We start from the raw sequence: 20,305 nt of genomic DNA on the forward strand, positions 1-20,305 counted from the left end.
TGATTTAAATGGCTTTTATCCCATGGACATATATCGTTGCCAACTTCCGTGGGATTGGAGTCGTCAAAATGGCATACAGTTGGCAGGGAAATCAGGAGGTTGATGAACGGCAAGAAGGCAGAAGCTTGCACAAGACCTCAGGGATATAAAATGACTTTTTGAGCGGCTTGGTCAGGGGGCCACATAATGGTTTCCCCGTCTATTAAAATCCTCTAAAATATGAACAGAGGCCGACAAAAATGCGGGAATTTTGGGAAGGTTGAAACCGCTGGAAATTTCAGGACAGCATTAGCCTAAATATAAAAGATTACTTAAAAATAAGCAACCATAACGTTGACAGGGTGACCAAATAAATTGGCTGTTGAAGCAGTTCAGGTGAAACGCAATGGCGCGAAAAAAGGCGAGAATGTCGGCAAGTGTTGAACAAAGGTCAAGTAGCTCCTGTGGCCGATGCCAGCGCTCGGCAGCTGTCAAGCGACTGCACGTATTAGCGAGATGCCTGGTCGTCAGTAGTTACGGTATGATTTGGGTCTGAAATATTGGACGCGGACTGCATCACATTGAATACAGTGCATTTTATGGTGTCATTTTTCGATAGATGGTACCAATTCTCGCGCAATGAGGATGGGAACAAATTGCCTCACGTGCCGGCTGTCACCTTCCTCCTAGTGAGAACATTCCTTTCCCTCCATCGTTGCTTAGCTTTTATTGGGCTCGGCTGCTAATCACGAGGTCTCGGGATCGAATCCCAACCACGGCAGCCGTGTTTCAATGGGTGTGAAATGCTAAAACCCGCGTACTAAGGGTTAGGCGCACGTTAAGAAATTTCAAGTGGTCTAAATTATTCCCGAATCCTCCACTATGGTTTGCCTCATAATGAAATCATGGTTTTGGGAAGTAAAACCTCATATATAATGTGTTATGGAACATTCGTTAAGGATGTCCTGGGCAGTCGCACAACTCTTGAATGCAACTAAGTGTCAGGAGTTGTGCGCGAGGTCTTTGAGTATGTGGATATAGCCTTTATGGCGTTCGATAGCTGCTAGTCTACATTGTGGCTATATAATAAAGGTGGAACGGCAACATGGTAGAGAATAAGGAGCACATACAAATCCCGCATATATTACTGCACAATAATTTTAAATAGCGTTCTTGCTTCACGCACGTGGATAACCGCCATAGGAGACTACTTTGGAAACAACCTGCAAGTACTGTATATGTCATACCCAAGGGTGTACCTGGCCTGGTGGCCAGTAAATGGTGGTGTAATATTGCGAGCAGCTTCGGCTATAGCATGCTAACGGACGACGACACAGACTGAGGTGACTAGCGCAAGAGTAGACAGGGGACGCTAAAGACGCTACAAGGACAAGCGCCCACTTGGAAGTTTGCGCTTATCGTTGTCGCCTCTTTAGTGTCCCGTGTTCGCTCTTGCGTTGTCACTTTAGCATGGAATACCAACCAACCCGGTCTCACACCTTGCGACGACATAGGGACAGTTTGCTCAACTCTTGTGTCGTGACTTTTGTGTCACGGTGAAAAACAAACCTATACATGTATATGTCTTAATACTTAAGCACATCTAGATTAGCAGCTGCGGCGGTAGCCCACGAGTGCGCATTGCAAAGTCGCTAGTGAAATAATTGTGTGCACCTTAACGAATTCGATAGGGGAACATCAAAATCCGTCCACGACAGCGTCTCTAGTAGACGCTGTGCGATGTTCGGACGTTAACAATGTGTGCCGACTGAAGAAAGGCTGCCCCGAAGTGCTTCTGACGGTTAGGCTAGCTTCTTTACTCCATATAATGAAAAAAAAAGACAAAGAAAAGAAAAGAAAAAGTACGAACTGCATCGAAAGCCCAGAATCAACCATCGCTCGTCGCGACTAAACGCTCTTAGGATGACGAGTAATTTCCAGCCGACGAGCGAAACGCTTTATCAAGAACACTGATAACGCCGGTGGGACAAGCATTGCGGCGAAGTTCAATGCGCAGGGATAGCTTTTATTTTTTTGTTGACGTCATCACGCGTCATCGCGGGAAGTTTGAAAAGTTTAAGGCCAGTACGCCACGTGGTGGCACTAACGCGAACTAAACCCCTTGTGTCCAGAAAAGCTGGATACGCTAGGAAAACGCAACCTAGCTAACAATCGGCAATCTAGCTTCTCTAGTGTTCTAAACAGAGCAACCACAAAATGAAGCCCAGAAAGTCGGAGCAAGAATCAAGCACTCACCGCAGATACAGCCCCACGTCGCAAAGTCCATCTCACCACTGTCAGCCAGTTGTAAGGATTGGGGTAGGGCATGAAATATATGGTAGCTGGCCCATGGCATAGTCGAACTTGTCCACGCCGAGGACGTTGTTGAAGGGAGAGACTTGTTCTCATCGACAACGAGGAATATGGGATTGATTTATAGTATCTACTTGAGAACGTCACCGTTCATCAGTCTAACATGACTGAAAGAGGAATGCACACTGAGGAGCCGCCAACGGCTCCTTAAATACATTCTGTCCTCCCTAGATCCCAAGGTGAGGGAAAACTGCAGTTCACCACCGACCGATTTGGAGCGCCTAAAGGCATCGAGCCGACCCGCCGTTGAAGGGGAGTTTTGACGCCCTCACTTCCGTGCAGGTTGCACTGACCACGCCGAGATGAGTGAGTTCTCGTAGACCTGGTGCTGCCCCGAGCAGGCGCCTCTTTATCCCAGAGTCGACCCCGCAGATGGCCTTCGCGTCTGGCCATTGACTGACGACTTCTAAGCTGCCTGAGATGGCACCAATAAAATATCTTCCAGGAGCTCCCCTGCTCCAAACAGACCTTGACGGTGACATCGTAGACACTAACAATACTTGCTCCGCCGACTGCGTCAAGCCATCTCGGCGCCCTTCCGTTGGGGACGCACCGCATTGTCCTCCTTATAAAACGAGTCACCGCTGCAACCATGGTGGCGCCGATTGACTGGGTACTGACATATTGCCGTCCTTTCAATGCGAGTCGTCGCAGCAGACATGGTGGCGTCTTTCCGTCGGTCGCTTCCCCGAAGATCGCCAGTACCCGCCGGACGAACGTAACACTAGGATGATGCTCAAGAGCCACGACTACTGTCACCGGCGCACTTCTTAGTCGGAAGAAAGTTGATGACCTTTCCTCCACACCTGCTGCCGGATGAAATTCCTGGCTATGGCATGCATCTGTCATGACGCTGGAAGTACTGGACTGCCATGGCCGATGGTTTCAGATGGTGGCGGAAAGAGTACTTATTGGAGTTCCGATCGGCACATATGTGCCGACCAACGACATCGAGTGATCTGAAGAAAGATGCCTTGGTGCTTCTCAGGGAAAACCACTTGAAACGCCACATGGGGGAGACCGCCAGAATTAAGGAAAAAATTATGGGTAGAGAGGGCAGGGTGCAGCCCTAAAAATTGGTATTAGGTGGGAGAAAAGAGGTGAAGAGAGCGATGCAGCTGCTGTATCCCTTAGAGATTGTGGAGCAATGAGCTGAATAATAGTTCGCTCATCCGGGGGAGGTTATTGCATATCCTCCATTCTGGAGCTAAAGGACCCCCGCGCTGGGGGCCGCCGACAATGTGGCGAGGAGGACTCCCCCACGTAAAACGGTACTGCTGAGGTCTCTGTGGCAGAAGCGCTGGACACTTGACACCCCTCAAACTGCGTGAAAATCACTGGCGGGCGCGTTCTACGGACAGCGACGGGTAGTGCGGTGGCGCCTTTCAGGCTTGGATCTGGTTGCTTGCACGCGTGGGCTGCAAGAAAGACTGTTTGGAACAGTGTATTGTGACATTCCCTTTCTCTCTACTCTCTCCCCTTTCCTGTACCTTCTAGACAAAAATAAATGAGTCTTCTTAATGCGCTCGAAGCGAGCGGGCGTCTGTCATTATTCCATATGTTAAATGTTATCCACCTCTAATTCCACAACAATGCAGCCACCATAGCATGGTTAGGATGTTATTGCACGACCTCAGGTTCGGTAGGAAGACACCAAAGCTACTGCGCCACCACGGCAGGTGGCACAAAATAGGGGAGGCCTTGAATGTGTGGGGGGACAGTCAGTAATCTTCTATGCGAGATTGTTTGCTACCTGCTGCACGACCCGGAACAATATATGCCGCATATGTTCCTGCCAACCTTGTCTGCAGATAGAAAGCATTTTCTTGCCAAATTTCTAAGGAGCCGCAGAGTCATTTATATGATGTAGTAAAAAACTATCATAAGAAGCCAACAAACACTGACACCAAGGACAATATAGGAGAAATTACTTGTGCTTAATAAATGAAAAAAGAAACGATAAAAAATGGAAATAAAAGTGGATGAAAAAACAACTTGCAGCAGGTGGGAACTGAACCCACAACCTTCGCATTTCGCATACGATGTTCTACCAATTCAGCTACCGCGGCGCCATTTTCCCATGCACTTTCTTGTGTATTTATGTATCCTAGTAGAACCCTTGGAGTGTTAGCCAGCACCACCACTCACAGACCTTGGCGACGGACGTTCGCATTGTGGGTTCGGTTCCCACCAGCGGCAAGTTGTTTTTTCATCCACTTTAATTTCCATTAATTTATCGTTTCTTTATTTCATTTATTAGGCACAAGTAATTTCCCCTATGTTGTCCTTGGTGTCAGTGTTTGTTGGCTTCTCGTGATATGACTAATAAATATCAGGCCCCTCAGTTAACCCCCATTCTTCTCGTTCATTACATAACGAGGGTCTCGAATCCGGCAACATTGATGCCTTCAGGTAGCATATGTGGGTTTATTGACCACTTGCCTTCACCCTAAATGATCACGTTCGCGTGACGCCTGCGGCAAAAGAGACGTTCCACGTCCGCCGCCAAGGTCTGTGAGTGGTGGCGCTGGCTAACACTCCCAGGATTCTACTACGACACATAAATACCCAAGAAAGTGGATGGGAAAATGGCGCCGCGGTAGCTCAATTGGTAGAGCATCGCAGGCGAAATGCGAAGGTTGTGGATTCGGTTCCCACCGGCGGCAAGTTGTTTTTCATCCACTTTTATTTCCATTAATTTATCGTTTCGTTGTTTCATTTATTAGGCACAAGTAATTTCCCCTATGTTGTCCTTGGTGTCGGTGTTTGTTGGCTTATGATATGACTAATAAAAATCGGGCCCCTCGGTTAACCCCCTTTCTTCTCGTAGTAAAAAACCAGGTGTTTACAGTGTTCCGCATCGACGACGTACCGAGAATGCTAACGATGTGGTGTCATTTGCTTGGTGGAAATCAAAACACTTTCTCGGCTCTGTGCCCTCTCTCCAGGCCTATAGCACCATGCCAACAGATAGCTAATCTCAGTAGTAATTAAATGGCATCGCTAAAAGTTTGTAGTCAACGTGAAATAAAAGTAAGCGACGGCTGCTTTTACCATCAACTTGTTGCTGTCATTGTAGGGAGCAAGAAGCTATCGCGAGTATTCGTTGAGTGAATTGTGATCGGCACGTCAGAGGTAAAAGACACGCATGCAAATTCACTCTTGCTGAGCCTAATGGTGTCAGGCATGATAACGTAACCAACGCTACCATATGGGGAAGTCAATGCGCAGGCGAAACATTCTAGCTGATGGCGCTGAATCACCAGTACACTTCGTTTACACGTCACTCCAACCCGGAGCGATGGCGTAGATTAAGCTTAATCACTCATGCGCGCACCTACCTTAAGTATGGCTGCGCACCCAAGGTCACTGCAACCCGTGCCATTAATGTACAAGGCGAGCAGTTGGTCGAAATCAGTCAGACCAAGAGATGCTAGCTCCTCAATTAGGAGTCCTGTCAGGTCTCGGGCGCCCTGCATCTTCCGTTTCAACTCAATCTGCACAAGAAGCGATTCGAGGTATGTAATGCCGAGTGCACGATACACTAAATGGTAGACTGGCGTTGTCCTCGTCATTAAGCGCTCTGCAACACTTGTTTCATTGCTACACGACTTGATCAGCCAATAACACTGCTAAAATGTGACGTAGTTCTCATTCTCTCTGGATTCCAGGATATAATTATGTAAGCAAGGGTGCTCTAAACGAAAGCAAATACCCTCAGTGTTAATGCAGCTTCAATGAGAAAATCAAAGGCGCATCGTAGAGCAAAATGACTAAAATATTCCTTTTGTTATTCCTTTCGCCAGTGTATCATTGCATAGAGAAATTTCAAAATTTTTGCAATGTGTACTAATAGCCTTACATAAGGAATGCACAGTGTGTACTTTATCAAGCAGTTCAAACATGTTTCTTTTTGGTCCCAGGACGCCAACACTGTTTAATAGATACAAAACGACTACTACATCAGTCAAGCTGGTTGCAGCGTCATTCCTGCCGACTGTCTAGACGCTGGCTATTCGGCGCCTCTGGCTAGACCAAACTGCGCCCGTAAACGCCTTTGGTAAACAGTATGTTCAGCGCTTCCATTTATAATGTCAATGCCATTGTGTAATGCCTTGTGGCTTTGAGCGTACTAATAAATGAAACACAATAAATGTCTACGCCAATATAATTCCAAAGCAGGATTCTGCTTAATGCACCTGTGCAGTGCTGGCACGAATAGCACTGCCAATGGAGCGGATGAGAGCGCGTGCCACCTCCAAGCAATCAGGTAAATTATCGCAACATTTATTCTGGCAAAGCGCGGAACGTCAACAAGACTAAAGAGATGTGTCGTCCAATAGGCAGTCGATGAGCTAAGCCAGTGGACAGTACAAGGGTACTCCCGGAGGACTAGGCCGACTGGAGAAAGAAACTTTTCAGATCTCTGCCTGCAGAATGGCTGCGCACCCAAGGTCACTGCAACCCGTGCCATTATTGTACAAGGCGAGCAGTTGGTCGAAATCAGTCAGAGCAAGAGACGCTAGCTCCTCAATTAGGAGTCCTGTCAGGTCTCGGGCGCCCTGCATCTTCCGTTTCAACTCAATCTGCACAAGAAGCGATTCGAGGTATGTAATGCCGAGTGCACGATAGACTAAGTGGTAGACTGGCGTTGTCCTCGTCATTAAGCGCTCTGCAATACTTGTTTCATTTCTACACGACTTGATCAGCCAATAACACTGCTAAAAGGTGACGTAGTTCGCATTCTCTCTGGATTCCAGGATATAATTATGTAAGTGACCTTGGGTGCGCAGCCATTCTGCAGGCACAGATCTGAAAAGTTTCTTTCTCCAGTCGGCCTAGTCCTCCGGGAGTACCCTTGTACTGTCCACTGGCTTAGCTCATCGACTGCCTTTGAACTGAATACCGACGCCTCACATTATGGAACAGGTGCAGTCTACCAGAAATGTCCAGAAGCATCCGGCCGAGAAAAGCGACATGTAGTAGGCTACTACAGCTACACCCTCAAGCCACCTGAAGTCAACTACACCACTACTGAAAAGGAAGCTCTTGCTGTCCTTAAAGCAATTCAGTACTTCCGTACGTACCTAGAAGGTGCGAAGTTTACTTTGTTCACGGATCACCAGGCACTCACTCATCTCTTGAATATGGCCCAACCTAAGGGACGTATCGCCAGATGGGTGAACTACTTGCAGCAGTTTGATTTCACCATCTCCCACAGACCTGGACCCCTTTTGACTGATGCAGATGCATTGTCTAGACTGATGATACAGGCCAATAAAGAACAATCGGAAGAAATCAATGAAGTAAAATTGTGGGAAGGCACTGAACAATTAATTTTTGTGGCAGGTCGCTATCAAGTCCTGCCAACGCTGGTTCCCAGGGTGCTTTATTTGTACCACGATAGCCCAGAATCTGGAGGACACGACGGATTTTGGCGCACCTACAACAACCTAGTCAAGAGATTTACGTGGCCTCACAGGAAAGAAGACGTCAATCAAACGTTCGTTCATGCCACATTTGTCAAGTCAACAAAGTGAAATACAAGCAGCCTACGGACGCCATGATAATACCTTGCCACTCGAACGTGTCTTTTGAAGTTATACACATGGATTTTGCCGAGCTAAATAAGAAACGAGAAGGAGTCCGAAAAACGCAAGCTTTTCTTCCGGCCATAGTTGAGTGCACCAGGATGGTCACGGCACGGGCAGGACAAGAAGATGCGAATAGTGTCATCGCCCTCCTCCAACGGGATATGTTTAGGACAACCAGGAAGATCGTATGTGACAACGGACCAGCGTTCAAGAGTGAAAAATTAGCAAGATGGGCTCGAGACCACAATATATCAATCAAATTCTGTGCACCATACCATCCCGCGGCGAATGGGCTTGCAGAGCGTGCTATACGAGATGTGAAGCAATAGATCAGGATGTACGATAGTTTCCCTGGTTGATGGAAATGCTCGTTAGAAGCAGCTGTAAGACATCACAATCGCTCCTACACCAGTGGCTTGGGATGCAGCCCGCAGTTCGCTTCTTCAGGAGAGACCCCTATTCTTCAAGCGGACCTTGAACTGGGGCTGTTAGAAAATCTCAAGATCGTCGAGGAAAGGAAACGAAAATCACAGGAGGAGAGGTACCGTAAACGAATGAACAAAAATTTTGACAAGAGACATTGCTCAGCTATCCCAGACATTCAAGTCACCGACCTCATCATAGTTAGGAAAGGAGTAAGAGAGTCCAGTGCGAAATTTTATGGTCCTTACTCTGTGACAAAGACAGCCACTCAGAAAGGAATATTGAAGACTGTGTGGTACATTGATAAACGGGGCTCAGTTGAATGTGCCTCGATTGGAAACGTTTTCAAGTATTACCCCAGGAGGGGTTAGCAAAAGAAACCTGGAAGGGTGAAGCGGTATGAGCCTTCGAATAGAAGATGAAGAAGCGCGGGAACCGGGGGGACAGAGGAAGAGAAGAGAGAAGTGAGAAATAAATGTAGACGAGATGGACGCCAGTTCCACAGCAGTGCTTTAAGTCTACTGTGTCCTTTAACTAGGAACGCAACAATATTTTGGTTGCAATTCGGTTGCAAGAGATACCACACCGGACTTAACAATGGTCAAAAACATCGAGAGGGCTACCTGGAGAAACACCCTAGAAGACCAAGGTAGCGACCACATGATCATCGAGATCACGATCCCCCGAGCGGGAACCACCCTCCCAGTCAAAAGCTTCAAATGGACAGACTGGGACAAGTTCCGCAAGCACCGGGATATCAGGCAAGACGACGAGCCAATCGGTGACATTGACAGATGGGTCGCAGACTTGACCAGGGATGTCGGGGAGGCCACGCAAACCATCACTCCCGATTTCCTGACGGAGAAGATGGACGGTCGCCTCGCCCACCTCTGGGAAGCCAAGAAATCCATAAAAACCCGATGGCAAGGCCAACGGTTCAGTCGAAAGCTGAGAAAAAAGATAGCCGACTTAAACAAACAAATCGAAGAGCACTGCAACACCTTGAGCAAGCAACAGTGGGACGAAGTCTGCAATGCCGCGGATGGCCAACTCCACAACGGAAATACGTGGCGACTGCTGAGGCACCTGCTGGGCGAAACCCAGTGCAAATCCAAGCAAAGAGCCGACATGCAGAGACTTCTGCGCAAAGAAAAAGGGGCGGCGAGCGAAAAGCAAATCGTCATGAAACTCTGCGACAAATAACTCCCGCAACGACCGATGGTCGAGCACGGCCGGTACACTGGCAGTCCTAGTCCCAAGTTAGATGAAGACTTCAGTGAGGCGGAAATCAGAACGGCACTCCAAGGACTCAACAGCAAGTCAGCCCCAGGACCGGACAGGGTTAACAACAAAACGCTCAAAAACCTGGACGACATATCTGTTACCAAACTCACGGGCTATATGAACAAGTGCTGGAGAGAAGGCCGCATCTCGGAGCAGTGGAAGAGGTCCAAGGCTATCCTCATACCCAAGCACGGAAAGCCGTTGAGCTTGGAGAACCTACGCCCAATCTCTCTCACGTCGTGCGTGGGTAAGGTCTTGGAACACGCCTTCCTGAACCGTATCAACAGCCATCTAGAAGAGACGGAAGCCTACCCCCACACCATGATAGGCTTCCGATCCCGCCTGTCCACGCAGGACGTCATGTTACAACTAAAGAACCAGATCCTTGACGACAAGACAAGAAACACCAGAGCCATCCTAGGACTAGACCTGGAGAAAGCATTCGACAACGTCGCTCACGAGTCGATCCTTAAACAAGTGTCTAATCTGAACCTGGGGGAAAGGTCCGATAACTACGTGAGGGACTTTCTGAACGATCGCAAAGCCACCCTCACGGTTGGCGACCTCGAGTCTGAAGAACGAGCCCAGGGAAGTGCAGGTACCCCCCAGGGCTCAGTTATATCTCCGCTCCTTTTCAACTTAGTCATGCTGAGTCTCCCCAGCAAACTACGCGAAATCGAAGGAATCCACCACGCTATATACGCAAACGATATAACGATATGGGCAGACCGCGGCAGTGATGGGCAAATTGAACACGCACTATAAACGGCCATTAACAAAGTGGAAGAGTACCTCCAAGGAACGGGCCTCAAATGCTCCCCGAGCAAATCCGAACTACTCCTTTACCGGCCCACGCGCAGAGGCATGCCACCAAAGAGCTACACAGGACCCCGGGAGTACGAGGAAATCGGCCTGTACACCCAAGACGGAAACGCAATCCCCAAGGTAAACAAGATCAAAATCCTCGGAATGATCATTGAGGCCAACGGAGCTAACGGTGAAACCGTGAGGAAGATCGAAGGCAAAGTCATCAGCGCACGAGACTCATAAAGAGACTAACCAATAGACACGCAGGCATGAAGGATGACAACGTCATTCGACGGATCCACTCACTCGTTGTCAGCCACATCGCCTATGTAGCCGCCTACCACAACTGGTACGTCACGGAAAAGAACAAGATTAACACGCTCATAAGGAAAACGTACAAGATAGCCCTGGGCCTACCGGAATCGACGAGCACCGAGCTCCTGACTCAGCTGGGCATATACAACACCATAGAAGACATAGCCGAAGCACAACCCATCTCGCAGCTCGAACGCCTGTCGACCACCACGACGGGAAGACACATTATGAACACGCTCGGCATAACGTACCACAACCAGCACGGCCAGAAAATGCAAATCCCCAACAAAATCAGAGAGACCATTACGGTGGCAACCATCCCAAGAAACGTGCACCCCGATTACAACCGAGGTAGACGAAAGGCAAGAGGCGAGGCTCTGCTCCGTTCATTCGGCAGGGACAGAAACGCGCACTGTGTCGACGCAGCCGAATATGCGAACGGCCAAACATACGCCGCCGTAGTCATAGACGCAGAATCAAAAATCAGAACCACATGCAGTGTATACACCAAACACTCAGAAATAGCGGAGGAAGTAGCGATTACGCTGGCCCTCACAGAACAGGAATGCGAAGTCGTACTAAGTGACTCGCAAACGGCAGTAAAGAATTATGCCAAAGGTCGAATTTCCAAGGAAGCCATGTCCATTCTGGCCAAAGCGGGCAGATCCAAAACCGCGAGCTCGAGGATCATATGGTTCCCCGCGCACGTCACCACGGAAGGCGACGCGCTGCCGAACCTAAACGAGACGGCGCACCGAACGGCGCGAGACATGACATGCCGCGCCGAACAGGGCAACGCCTCTCGCACGATAGCGAACGCTTCTCGAGCAGAACGGGACAGGCTCACAAGATACAACGACATCACCTGTGCATATTTGAACGCCAGAAGGATATACCCCCCGCCGAGTCCCAAATTGAACAGGAGGCAGGCCGTCGCCTGCCGACAACTCCAGACAAACACGTTCCCTAATCCATTCCGTCTCAAACGCATCTTCCCAGATAAGCATCAGGACGACACGTGCAAATTGTGCCAGGAAGGACCAGCAACACTCAAACACATGCTGTGGGAGTGCAATGCAGTTATAGGAGGGATGGCAGTTACTCAGGAGACCCTGTCGTCGAGGTGGGCCGCCGCTCTGCACAGCTCAGACCTCGGAATCCAGACGTGGGCAGTCCAGCAAGCCCGTGAGGCGGCGTTCAGGCAGGGCCTTGACGTTCCTCCGTGGGAGACCTGAGCCCGGGTCACGTTAAACCTTGCCGGACGTACAAGAAAGTTGTATCCATCCATCCATGTGCCTGCAGTGCTTGGAGCTCAAGGGGGGACTATTCAAGCCATAGCTGCTACTGTGAGCACTCCACCCCACCCGGTTCTTACTTTACCCAAGACTCGCATTTGCTTTCAATTTCAATTTGATTTTCGTAAGTCTAAAGTGTACATTTGAAAGCAGAGAGCATAATTTTATTCATGACAACTATCATTATACAATATAAAACTTTCACAAAATACAGTACAACATTGCAAGCAAACAGAATTACGAAAAAATACGTTAAGCCTACAAATGTAAATGTCAAATAAATAAAAAAATTAACAAATACAAAATAAAATTATGAAAAATGACTGCGAAATGAATTGCGAAAAGTACGGGGATCAATACCCAGCACCTCCACCAATATAATGTTACGTGTAGCTGGAGCCCAATACTATATACAATTTATTTACAGGGAAGCTAACGGAAGGCCCAAAATTGCGACGCTATATCAAGTGGGCCCACGTCGTCTTCTTCCTCCTCAGTGCAGCCTCACTGTGGCGGCTGTTCCGTAGCAATATATTCAACACATACAAGCGTAATTTCATTTTAAATGAATCAATGGGACGCTATTTTATACCTGCAGGCAATACATTTCTTATTTAGGCAGAGCGAAAACTATCATTGAGCTGCCTGTAAATAGTTGTCGACTAACGTATTAAGCAGTTACTTATGCAGCAAAACGAGTCGACTGAACGTGATGAAAATACGTTAAGCCTACAAATGTGAATGTCCAACAAACACAACATTGCGAACAAATAAAATTCTGAAAAATGACTATATATTCAACACTTACAAACGCAATTTCATTTTAAATGAATCAACGTGACGCTTTTTACACGAGCAGGCAATGCATTTCTTATTTAAACATATTGAAAACTATCGTTGAGCTGCCTGTAAATAGTTTTCGACTAACGTAGTAAGCAGTTACTTATGCAGCCAAACGAGTGGACTGAACGTGATGAAACTGACTGGGATGTAGCACAGGAAATGGAAGCTTTCGGACTCGTACTCGAACATCAAAATATCAAGAAAATCTATTAATCAGATGTTGCGTAATAAAAAGTAACGAAGAAGCGTTAAACATAATACCACTAAAGTTTATTACACATATGGCATGATTCTGAATTTGTTGAACTGAGGATAATTGAGTAGCGTACCGGTTGCCTCATGATGAGATGTAATAGATTAGGTGACTACGAATGAAAGCGCAAGAAAGCGACAAAAGGTACCGCAAACCGACAATCTAAATACCGTATGCCGATCTGTGCATAAGCGAAGCTATAGGGCTATGGACTTTCATGTGTTTACCGAGCTAAAGCCCGAGAGATGTAGAATCGCCAGTAGCATAGTTTAGCGTAATCACTACAAACATAGAGAGAGCAAGAAATAATTCGACGAGCTGATGAGATGACAAAATTTGATTTCACCATCAGCCTGGATACGCCCACTGCAGGCCAAAGGCCTCTCCCATACTTCTCCAACAACCCCGTTCATGTACTAATTGTGGCCATGCCGTGCCTGCAAACTTCTTAATCTCATCCGCCCACCTAACTTTCTGCCATCCCCTGCTACGCTTCTCTTCCCTTGGGATCCAGTCCGTAACCCTTAATCACCATCGGTTATCTTCCCTCCTCATGACATGTCCTGCCCATGCCCATTTCTTTTTCTTGATTTCAACTAAGATGTCATTAACTCGCGTTTGTTCCCTCACCCAATCTGCTCTTTTCTTATCCCTTAACGTTTCACCTATCATTCTCCTTTCCATAGCTCGTTGCGTCGTCCTTTTTTTACTGCCCTCTAATTCCTCCAATGGCACTGCTAGACTCACCTCACTAGATAACGTTCTAGCGTTAAACATTGCCAGGTTCATATTCCAATGGCGGCCTGTCCGGAGCCAGTGATTCTTAGCAGCCTCTGCTGCGTCGCAGGTCTGACCGCCGCCGTGGTCAGTTGCTTCGCAGCTGCTGGGGACTGAGGGCCGGGGTTTGATTGTTGTGTTCATATAGGGGGTTGTGGTCAAGTACTGCACCAGGGTGGCCAATCCTGCTCTTGTGAGGGAGTGCGTGACTGGTTCTGGTCACCGGGATCAGGCCACACTCGAGGCCTGTTTGTGCAATTTTATCAACACGCGCTTTTTTTAATCCGGTGGAAAATTGCCGGCACCGGGATTTGAACCACGGACCTTTTGCACGCGAGGTGGGTGTTCTGCCTCTACGCCACCGCTGCACTAAAATTAGATTTACTGGCCCTGTAATGGCTCCAGTCTTCTGGCACCAGTTAGTACCATTTATTATATCATGGTTAAAGTTAGTGAAAACTGCATCCAATTGATTAGCTGCAGTCAGAATATTGTTGTTGGAACTTCGTATTTCATCTGTCAAGCAGGCGATAAGGCGTGATTGTTTCGGCTAACCAGTTCCTGTCGCTCTAGGGCATAAAGCCCTGTTTTAACTCGTTCTTCTATGAAAAGGAGAGTATCCGTTCCGGAGGTGCCATCTCTTTTTAGTCGGCTTACCACAAGGTGCCAAAACGCCCCCAACGCGGGATCTTCTGAATGACACCAACTTCATCGATTCACGCGGTATCACGCTGTGATACCTGTACATTTGGCGACGACTTCCCGGCTGCCAACTGTCTCATGGAAGGGCTGCTCCGACCGCGCCAGTGCTTACGCTCCAATCGGATGACATTCAAAAAGAAGCGGAAGGTATTCTACAAGAACAGCAATAGCTATCAACAGCCACAAGTCTGTGTTTTACGTGATCGAAGTGACGCACTCTGTCTGCAGGTAAGGAAAATAGTGAGAACATTTCAAACGGGACGCCTTAAAACATAATCGAAAATGAGACGTTAGGAGCTAGCAATTTTGGAGACAAGCTTGTTACAATGACATCAAAGCTTTGACATCAACGTATTGGAGCTTCGAAACAGCCGTACGTCTCAAGGTTCGCGCCAGACAAGCAGTCAAGCTCCCGTCAGCGTCAAACCTGGACTCCCGCAGTTAGAACTCATAAAATTTAATGGTAATGAAAACCAATCACATCGTTTTCGACACAGTTTTCGAAGGCAGTACACAATAAGGAAGAGCTCAGTACTGCGAACGACTTTAATTACCGGTTCGCAGATAAAAGTATAATCTTTGAGGAGCACCTCAAAGCCTCCTAGTCCGAGACCAGTGTCATCGTCTTCAAACGCCACGCAAATTCAAGACCTCTATCACCAAGTGCATAAGGAGTCTGAAAGCTCTTGAAACGAGCCTCTTCACTTACTGCTCCGTGTTATGGGAGATTCTCTGGCGAGTCTTCCCGTCAGACATAGTGCTTAAATTTCATGACTTTCAAAAGCCGATGGCGGTGTTCATAGTGGCATCAACATTTCAGGCGGGAATTGACTCAGAGCACCGGATGACGAAATCAAAGGAGCAGTTATGAAGTCTTCTGGAGGACTAGGATCATCATCTTCAGTGGCGAGAAGCAGTGCCAACATATGCGTCTACAAAAACGCCAGAATTCGTCCAGGAAAATAAAAAGTCATCGAGGTCTGTTTAGAATCGCAACATACCATGAGCAGCGACTCTACAAGATGTGTCAGAGATGCCTGGCCTGTTCGCAATTCTCTAAGTATAGTGACGAAATTTGCGACAACAATTTGTATGTCAGACAGTCAGTCTGACATACAAGAAGCAGGTTCTCACAATGGACGGGCGATGTTTTCGATATCTGAGGCAAGCTCACGTGGTAAGGAACTGTAGAGGAAGACGAAGTTGCGATAGACATCTCGACGTCATCTCACATCTATGTGTAATCCTGACTTCAAGAAGAAAGAGAATGAGGATCCTGTGATAGCAGCTATCCTTATTTCCCAACATGCAAGCCTCGTAATATCATTGCAGTCTTTGACAACGAGATTGGCAGGCACGGCATCTGCAAAGCACTACAGGATACTTTTCGACGGCAGAAGTCAATGCAGCTCTCTTACTATAACGGCATCACGCACACTCGGCTGTCAGTTTCTGCAAGAGGAAACGGTGACAGGAGAAGTTTTCAGAGCACAGAAGACTCGGAAGACACTGACGAGAAACCGCGTGATTGTCTTCTCCGAAAAGGTGGATAAACCTATTGAAATGAAGCTCTAGAAGTGGAGGCCATCTGTACCGAGCACATTCCCATTCCAGATGAAAAAAAAAATATGACGAAGTTGAAACTAGATTGGATACAAGAGTCCTTTAATTAAATGAAGACAACGGTAATTCTGCAGCGATACTTATACGTTCAGACCATTAAGGTCAACTTCTGGCTGGAAATTTCAAAACTGTGTAGAAGAAATGGCAGAAACTGAAAGCTATGCATACTACATTAGGATAGAATCTGCAAGGGTCACTTCCTTTCCTAGGCAACAACTTCGCTGTTCCAGCGCTATTGTGCTCCGAACTACGTAGAAGAGCACACTCTTTCGGGGGTTCCCACGCGGTTTCGGGACCCGGAGTCTAGGTGTCCAAACTGATGAAGAGAGCGGGCTAAATAGTGAACTGACGCTACATGAACTGGCGAAAATTATAACTAAAACGGGACGGTCGATGTCAAGTTTGATTTTCTGGAAGAAAACGTAGACCTGGCAGACAATTTCTCTGTGGATGCTAAACACATTTTGATTCGCATGCTCAACAAGAATCGCATCCTCTTGGCAAGGTACGACAAAATCATTCATGCATATCTGAAAGAATCGTCAGGAGAAAGAGTGCGCTATTCAAGTTTCACGAGCAAATTTCGTCTTTACTACATGCCGCATCGAGCGGAGATCAAGGAAGACCGGAGTAAGACAAAGATTCGCATGGTTTTCGAAGCGTCCTCGCACGAACGTGGAACGAAATCAATTAATCAAAAGTTAGAATGCGGGCTGAGCCTAAGCTAAAATATAGTCACACTACTTTTGAGTTTCCAGCGATGCAATGTCGCTATGACAGAAGATGTGGAAAAGGCCTTTCTTCAAATCAGCCTTCAGAAGGAGGACAGAGATTCCAATGATTCCTCTGGTTCAGAACGCCTCCTCGGACAAACCAACCCTTACCGGAACAAGAAACCTGTAGCATGGCCAGAGTGCCATTTGCATGAACTTCAAGTCGTTTTATTTTGATGGCCATGTGGCAACATCATTTTCGGTGTGCGGAGGATAGCTACAAACCGACAGCTCTCCTGCTTCAGAAATTGATGTACAAGAACGACCTTCTGATCGGAGCGGAGACGAAAGAAGAGGCCATTAGGATGCATGCAGAAATTATTGAGATATTCAGAGATGATTCTGTGAACATAGAAAATTGAAGAAGGAATCATCCTGCTGTGACTTTCACTTTTAGTGACTCAATCACGTCACAGGAACAAATACATTCTGCACCGTCAGGAACATTCAGTTATTGGATTGACCTGGATTACTTACAATGAGAGGTTTTTTTTTGCAGCCTGTGAGGACCTTGCACTTTATTTCAAAGCCTGAAGTAAATAAGCGTTTTCCTATGCTATCTGCGGCAAGATTTTATGACCCCTTAGGTCTCATGTCTCCTTGTCTTATGAGAGCAAAGACATTTTTCAAGACCTTCATAGAGCGAATCTCGAGTGGGATGAGCCTTTACCATCCCATCTAGCGGACGCATAGGAGAAAGTGAGTCAAGAAGGAGCTTGTCTTGAAGACTACAGCATTTTCAGATTTTTGGGCGCTGGGGTGCAAAGCCCGATCTTCGAAACAAATCGGTATATCCGCCGTGGTTGCTCAGTGGCTATGGTGTTGGGCTGCTGAGCACGAGGTCGCGGGATCATATCCCGGCCACGGCGGCCGCATTTCGATGGGGGCGAAATGCGAAAACACCCATTTACTTAGATTTAGGTGCACGTTAAAGAACCCGAAGTGGTCGAAATTTCCGGAGTCGTCCAATACGGCGTGCCTCATAATCATAAAGTGGTTTTGGCACGTAAATCCCCATAATCTCTCTAAACAAATCAGCGCATATTTTCCGACGCAAGCGAATCAGCCAACGCAGCAGTTGATTATGCATCCATGTTTGATTCTACGGGCAATGCTTGTAGTATAACTCGGTTCGCAAGGACAAAAGTTGCGCCAATCAAAACAATGATACTGACTCGACTTAAGCTATTGTCCGCGTTGCTAGCGGCACGCATGTACTGTTATATTTCAAGCAACTGCCACCTACACTTCAAATAAGTAACAACTTTGTCAGACTCACAAATTACGCTCTGCTGGATTCGAAAGGAACCGACTACCTGGAATACCTTCGTCAGAAACCGGGTGGCCGAAATCCACAATTTAATGGATTCTTCTTTTTTGGTGCTTCTGCCAAGGCAAAGAAAATCCAGCAGACTTATTGACGAGAAGACTCTCCGCTGACCGATTACAGAAGGCAGAGCTGGGGTGGCATGGACAGAAATGGATGACCGATCATTGAAGGTGGCCACAGGACTTTTCTCAAGACGCGCAAAAATGAGAACCGGAACGCGTTAACACACCGTACATTCATGTTGTCAACACGAAGCCACCTTAGAGAGGATAATTGACGCGGAGTGGTTGAGTGCTCATATCAAAATGTTAAGAATCACACTGAGTGCACGGCGAAACTCAAATCAGAGATGTCATCACAGGAGCTTTCCACTAAAGAGCTTCAAGGACCTGTATGCCACCTGATAGGTGTCGAGCAACAGAGGTGGTTCAGCGACGAGTGGACGTGCATCTCTGAAAATAAGCAGATTCCCTGATGAGCCCGATTAAGCATCTACGACATTTCTTTGGCGAGGATAAGATAATTCACCTACAAGTTCGCGTTCCTTTCCCAAAACGAGACGAAGACCTGAAAACATTTTGGGATCATTGGCAGAACGAATACCTAGGTAAATATAGAAATTTTGCAGTTAAAGAGCTTGCTGAAGCAAGGATTGGAGTGAACGAACTTTAATAAAGCTCCTGCAGGACGCACGTCGGCGCGCAGTGGGCATGTCCCACGCAGGAACCGCGACGGAGTAGCTGACGACCGCCGCACGAGCCTGCTCGACGGTCCATTGCTGGTCTTGTAGGAGCGGGCTTCGTAGGGTCTTCTCCCACTTGTCCGAGGTAGAAACGGGCGGAGCGCTTCTGGAGTCGCCATGACCTCGCACAAAGGCCACGCATCATCGGGGTGGACGTCCGGGTAGATGATGTGTAACGTGGCGGCGTTCGGATAGGTAAGTGTTTCTAACAAGCGTAGCGTTAGCGCCTGCGGCCTGTTTCGGGTGCGGGGGCGGAACGAGACGTCGTCACAAGTAAGTGTTTGGTGAGTTCATTGTACGTTACTGGGGCGTCCCTTTTCGCCTCCAACTCATCGAGACGCGGTCGCCTCTGGGTGACGGCGCGGTCGGTAAGCGCGCGCGCAGCGTCGTGGGCTCTCTCGTTGAGGTGGGGGGGGGAGGGGGGGGCGCCCGGGATCCGACCCAGGTTGGCGAAAACCCAGATGATGGTCTGGTGCTTCAGGGTGATCGGATCAGCACCGCGGAGGATGCGTAACGCCTGGTCGTAAACGACTCCTCTCGCTAACGTTTCGACAGCTTGTCTCGACTCGCTTAATATTATCTTTCGCTTATCCTCGAGCATTGCCAGGGCTATGACCACTAGCCCCGTCACTTCGGGGTCACGTGTGAATAGCGTGGCGGCGTTTAGTGTACGCTGCGTGGACGAGACCACTATCGCGGCGAAGGCTCAGTTGCACTAGTAGAGGACGGCGTCCACGAAAGTTATGTCGTCCGCTTGTTTATGTGTGTGAGGAATGCGGTCGCCCGGACTAGGCGCCTGCCTCGATTTTGTTACGGAGTACATTTCGCGCAATTGGTGCGATCATGATCAGGACGCGGTGCTCGCGGGCAATCGGCGTAGACTCCAGGGAATTCTGGGTGCTCGGTGGGAAGTAGCCAAGCTCGCGCAAGATGCGACGGCTCGTCTTGGTCGTCGTCATTCGTATCGTCTGCGCTCTCTCCTGAGCTTCGGCGATCTCTTCGAGCGTTTTGTGCACCCCGAGCTCGAGGAGTCGACACGTGGGCGTAGTGATCGGGAGCCCGAGGGCGCGCTTTAATACCTTTCAGATGAGTGTATTGAGCTTGTCACGCTCTAATTGTTTCCACTTGTGCGTTGCTGCGACATAGGTAAAGTGGCATTGGGCTAACGCGTGTACGAGACGTAGCATATTGT

The 20,305-nt window shown here is 48.0% G+C and overlaps 1 protein-coding gene across 6 annotated transcripts in view; it reads right to left on the reverse strand.

The window, feature by feature from the left end:
- Positions 1-20,305, reverse strand: part of LOC135908158 (cholinesterase-like) — an 828,064-nt gene that overhangs the window by 277,563 nt on the left and 530,196 nt on the right. For 2 of the 6 annotated variants that reach the window (XR_011511619.1, XR_011511618.1), the window contains one exon: positions 6,821-6,938. The exons of the other annotated variants lie outside the window; for them this stretch is intronic. The gene's annotated coding sequence lies outside the window, so the exon portion shown is untranslated. Of the gene's footprint in view, positions 1-6,820; positions 6,939-20,305 lie in introns of those variants that run through there. 6 annotated transcript variants of the gene reach the window in all.

This window comes from Dermacentor albipictus, chromosome 1 (assembly GCF_038994185.2).
Source record: "Dermacentor albipictus isolate Rhodes 1998 colony chromosome 1, USDA_Dalb.pri_finalv2, whole genome shotgun sequence".
Taxonomy (NCBI): domain Eukaryota; kingdom Metazoa; phylum Arthropoda; class Arachnida; order Ixodida; family Ixodidae; genus Dermacentor; species Dermacentor albipictus.